The sequence below is a fragment of the Hibiscus syriacus genome, unplaced genomic scaffold (genome assembly GCF_006381635.1).
Source record: "Hibiscus syriacus cultivar Baekdansim isolate YM2019G1 unplaced genomic scaffold, ASM638163v2 tig00116994_pilon, whole genome shotgun sequence".
Classification (NCBI taxonomy): domain Eukaryota; kingdom Viridiplantae; phylum Streptophyta; class Magnoliopsida; order Malvales; family Malvaceae; genus Hibiscus; species Hibiscus syriacus.
Genome location: NW_024063510.1, coordinates 108,920 through 114,369, shown reverse-complemented (window position 1 = coordinate 114,369; position 5,450 = coordinate 108,920). Strand labels below are relative to the sequence as shown.

At 33.3% G+C, this 5,450-nt stretch overlaps 1 non-coding gene across 1 annotated transcript; it reads left to right on the top strand.

Moving 5' to 3' along the window:
- The first annotated feature begins 387 nt into the window (after window positions 1-387).
- On the top strand, window positions 388-493 carry LOC120193298. The gene has a single exon (XR_005522854.1). It is a non-coding gene; the product is annotated as a small nucleolar RNA R71 (small nucleolar RNA).
- Window positions 494-5,450: the final 4,957 nt, after the last annotated feature.

Below are 5,450 nucleotides of genomic sequence, written 5' to 3'. Positions count from 1 at the left end.
GGTCTTTGTGGAGGACCTGGAAAGTTTTCTACGACATTGATTTCTTCATTGCCTCCTTCTTGTATCATCAGGCAGTAATCCGTCAGATGGTCTAACTTCGTACATATCCCACATGCTTTTGTTGTTCTAGACTTTCCTGCAACAAGTGAATTAACTATTTCAGTTAATTTATCTAATTTATTTTCAATGGAAAAGTTACTTATCTCGTGAACTCGTCGGCTGAGTTCACTTGAAAACTGTTGAGAGTTGGCTGCCATGGTTGAAATTAATTATGTCATTGTTGTTGGGGTCATTTTGACTAATGCTCCTCCGCTGGAGGCATCTACCATTTTCATTTCCATTGGTAAAAGACATTCATAAAAGTATTGAAGTAACGTTTGCTCACTTAATTCGTGTTGCGGACAACGTGCGTAAAGTTTTTTAAATCGTTCCCAATAATCATAAAGACTTTCTTCGGTCTTTTGTTGAATGGAAAGAATGCTCCTTCGTAACTCGCTTGCTTTAGCCTCTAGGAAGAACCTGTCAAGAAAATTTTGACTCATGTCAGCCCATGAATTAACTAAATTTGGAGGTAAATAAAATTATCAATCTTTAGCCAAATTGGCTAAAGAGAAAGGGAAAGCTCTCAATTTAATTTGATCCTCAGTAACTCCCTGTGGTTTCATGCTAGTGCAAACTACGTGGATCTTCAATGGGAAAGCCGTGAAAAGTGGGAAGAAGATGAATAAGTCTCGTCTTTAATTGAAACGGAGTCCCGCCACTAGGAAAATTGACGCATAATGGTGTCTGAGTGACCGGAGTTGTGGCTAGCTCTCGGGTCGTTTGTTATTCTTCTGCCATAGGGATTTGATCTTCGTTGTATGTCTCTACTTCAGAGTTTGTTTCAAGGTTTGATTCTGTTTCTGAACTCTGTTCTCGTTCTTCTTGTCTTTTTCTTTTTTCTCGAAGCGTTTATGTGTGGATTCTTCGTGCTCATGCTTCAATCTCCGGATATAGAATTACTAATTCACATGGGTTTCTTCTGATCATAAATCAGAAACTAGAAAAATAAATCAGAACTTGTCGTTAGTCCCTGACAACAACGCCAATTTGATAACCGTCGTTTTGTTATCAAAATAATTCCTGGCTTTTTAATAAATAAAAATGAAAAGGTAATATAGAGAAGCGGCGTCGATCCACATGGATTGTGGTGTTTCTGATTTAATAAAACTCTTTCTTGATTTTAGAAGAAGATAGAATTTCAGGTAAAGTTGAAAAGATATATTAAAATAAAATAAATAAAAAAGGAAAAATAATAAAATAATAAAATAATAAATATTAATATAATAAATATAAAAGGGTTTTTTTAATTATTTAAAGAAATAAAAGATAAAGATTAAAAATAAATAAAAGAGATAGGGATAAAGAAAACTTATTGTCAAAGCAGCCTCATATTTCAGCTTTGCCTCAAATTCCTCGGATCATCAAAACTGATTTTTACTTCAAGATTCACGTCGGTTACTACAAGAACAATTCCTCGCTGCCGACTCGGATTATGTTGTTTCAACAATAACTGATTTCAATCTCCGTTTCCTCTTAGCAAACAATTTTGCTAAGTGTGTTCTCAGGAAGTTGAATGTGCTTCAATAAGTCAATCCTTCTTCTAACGTTAACCATAACAATATCCAGACCAATGTTGGAAATCATTTTGATTTGTAAAATAAGCCCAGAAAACAAAAAGAAAAATCCGAAGCGATTTAAGTGCCTTACAGTTCTCACGTTTGGAATTGAGCCTTTGTTTTAGCCTTCGGCTTAAAAGAAAATTAGATAAGCATGACGAAAGTCATACTTAGCATATTTGAAAGCAACATTTTAAAGGGAAATAAAGGAAGTATGCGAAATATAGAGAGAAAGCTAGAGAAAAAAAGAAGATTTCATTATCAGATGAGAGAGATATGTTTTTAGGCTTACCCTGAGAGGGTATTTATAGCCTTCAAATTCCTGAAAACAAGCTAAAGATAATTCCTAAAATAATATCTTAAATCCTAATTAAAACACTTAAAAATATTTAAACTAAAATTCCTAAAACAAAGATAAGATAAAATATAATAAAAATAATATCCAAAATCCTAATTAAAATACTTAAAACTATTTAAACTAAAATTTCTAAAGATAAAATTAAAATAATATCCTAAAACACGAGTTTAATTCAAATCTGAATTGTAGAGACGAGCGACTGATCTATTTGTTCTTCTAGAAGCACTGACTGGACCTTCTAGAAACTGTCACGTCAAACTGTGACATGCCCAGAGTTGTGCCCATGTCTCCAGTCATGACCAAATAATAAAAAAATTATAGAATACGTCCGTTTTACTACTAATTCTGGAGAGTAAGACCCTCCATGAAAATAAGTATAACACAACCAAATCAACAACAATAAATCCTTAAGATCGAAGAATTAACGAGAAAATATTATCGATTTAGAACACTTATCAGTGACAAAATGACAATTGATATTTCCTAGATATCCATAATTAATATATTAAATCATATTTGAGTTTGGACGGTGCAAATACCATCTTTATTCCTAATTTTACATTTCATTTTTTAAAAGGGAAATTTAATATTTAGTTACTGAACTATTCATGGAGTTCTGTTTTGGTCACCTAACAATTATTTTTCAAAATCATACTTAATGTTACGTTTCGATCATCTGCCATTAGAAAATTAATAATGACATTAACATATCATTATAACGTAATGTCATATCATTATTAAGACAAATTAAAAAGCCACATAAGCAATTCTACTAATTTTTTAAGGGTTGATGACAAAAAAAATAAAATCACATGAAAAATTAGATGATGTAGATGCTAATCGCAATCTGAACCGTTGAAAGTTAGATTTGGGCATCAAATCTGAAGATAGAAAATTCAAAGTGTCCCCACACTCCAAGCTCTTCACTGTTTAGATTTCCCCCATGTGGGATATGGCTATCAATTTATGGCATCGGCCAATCATGATACGCCACGTGAGATCCCGAGCGTTGCCTTCACGTGCTCACTACGGTTAAGGGTTTTGCAGAAGTAACGCGGGAGAGCCTTATAGAGATAGCTGCATTAATTCAGAGTTTCTTTTCTTGAAGGAAGCATTAATTTACAGTTGGATCATAGACTGGGGACCATCCCATTTTCAAAAGAATACATGTAATATTAGGCCCCATTGACAAAACTTGTGAGCCTCCATTTTCTTTCAACTCTTCGTCCATATTATTAATGATTTGTCTCCAATCGATTTAATCAATGATCGATAGTTAAAATACTCTCACAATTTTAATAATAGATTCTAAATGTTCACACACACAAAATTTGTAAATTTTAGAGAAGATTTTTGATTCTAGCTTAAATCTTTTAAAATAAAAATATTTAAATTTATTTTAAAAATTTGTAGATATGCAATACATGTCGAAGACATATAATTATAAAAAAATTATGAATCATAATCACAACCATGACCGTAAACATGGACACAAACATGATTGGTCGACTGACAACGATAATAATAGCGATGTGCGCGTGCGAAGGACATGTCCACCAATGCTCATCAGAAAGGAGAATGTTAGCTCTTTGATCAACATATATATATATATGTCAAGAGGGAATGGTAATTTCCCTTTTAAAAGTTTACATGAAAGTAATTGAAAGATAGAAAAATTTGTACAATAATTTTAGAGAGAAAAAATGACCGAAAATGCCTTATAATATACGATTTTAACCAACCTTTTTTGGATTTGTAAAAATAACCAACAAATTCGCAACACGAACTCTAATTTCGCAACACAGTTTCCAAACTCGCAACGCGAATTTCTCAAATTTGCAACTCAATTTTCAAATTCGCAACTCGAATTTCTTTTTCGCAACGCTATTTTTAAATTCGCAAAACAAGAGTCCTTTTCGCAACAAGATTTTATAATTCGCAATGCGTGTTTATTTTCGCAACGCGAATTTTATTTTCGCAACACGAATATTAATTTCGTAACACAAATGTAAATAGTATATCTCGTAAATCAAAACTCATAACCTAAACCCCTAAATCGCAACTCAGTCCCATCTCCATCTCTTACTCTCTAAGGTGACATCCGTCCCCATATCCGGCGACCCCCCTCCATCTCCATCTCTTAGAGCCACCCTCTCACAACCATTCACAGCCACAAATGAAAAATCAACCACCGAGGGTTAGTTTTTTAATTATTTTATTTTGAAAATTTTGTATTATTATTAGATTTTTCATATTTAAATTGATGATACATATACTCGTAATTTCAATATATAGATTAACCATTTCACTTAGATTGCTTAGTAAATTTATTCGGTTGCTACCAATACTGCTAAACTGTTTAGTCTTTAACCATGTGAAGTTAGTATTTATCTTTTGGTTGAAGTAATGCAATTCATTCAAGTTTCATTTTGCTGAAGAAGAGTAGTTTTTGAAACTTAAATTCGCAACACGAAAATCGCAACGCGAAAATGAAATTCACAACGCGATTTTAGTTTTCGCGTTGCGATTTTCGTGTTGCGAATTTCATTTTCGAGTTGCGATTTTCATGTTGCGAATTTAAGTTTCAAGAATAAACTACTCTTCTTCTGCAAATTGAAACTTGAATGAATTACATTACTTCAACCAAAAAACAAAGATAAATACTAACTTCACAGTGTTGCGAATTTAAGTTTCAAGAATAAACTGCTACTCTTCTAGAATGTTGTCCTTGAACCAGCACTAAACCTATATGTTGTCCTTTTAAATGTTTATATAAGTGCTTACTTCTGGAATGTTATCTGATGCATTTTGTGAACTATGATAGAATAATGACTTGGGTGAATACCGGGCTAGTTTGAAACATATTTGGCTATATTTTCCCTGTTTAATACCATGTCTATTTATTGTGTATAATTTGTAGTTTTTGGTTATTAGTATATCTAACTTGGTATGTTTATTGTTTTTGTTAGGAATTTTTTTCGGCTACATTGACTTTAAGGAATAAATTAAGCCTAGCCGCTACAATTGCGTCGACACTTACACATGTCCAAAGAAATTTGTTTGAGAATACTTGTTTCGGGCCATGGATGAAAGTACAACATCCAAGTGGAGATGCTATGTTGACTCATTTGTTTCTTCAGACCATGACTAACGATCTACCTGAAGGGATACAACGTGGCGATGAGGAGATATGGTTTCATTTTTCACCGGCGTATACTCGTTTTGGGTGGGAGGAGTTTTGCTTGGTCACTGGTCTACGTTTCGAACGACACGATGAATTAGGTCCATACACTAGTCATATCACCCACACATCATGGTTATTTCGGGTTTTTCCTGAGCTAGCAAAGGTGAAGGCCACTTTACACGTCGACGATTTGAGAAGACTACTTCTTAAAGATGGTTTTACTCGGATGGATGACTTTGATGTTGTTAGA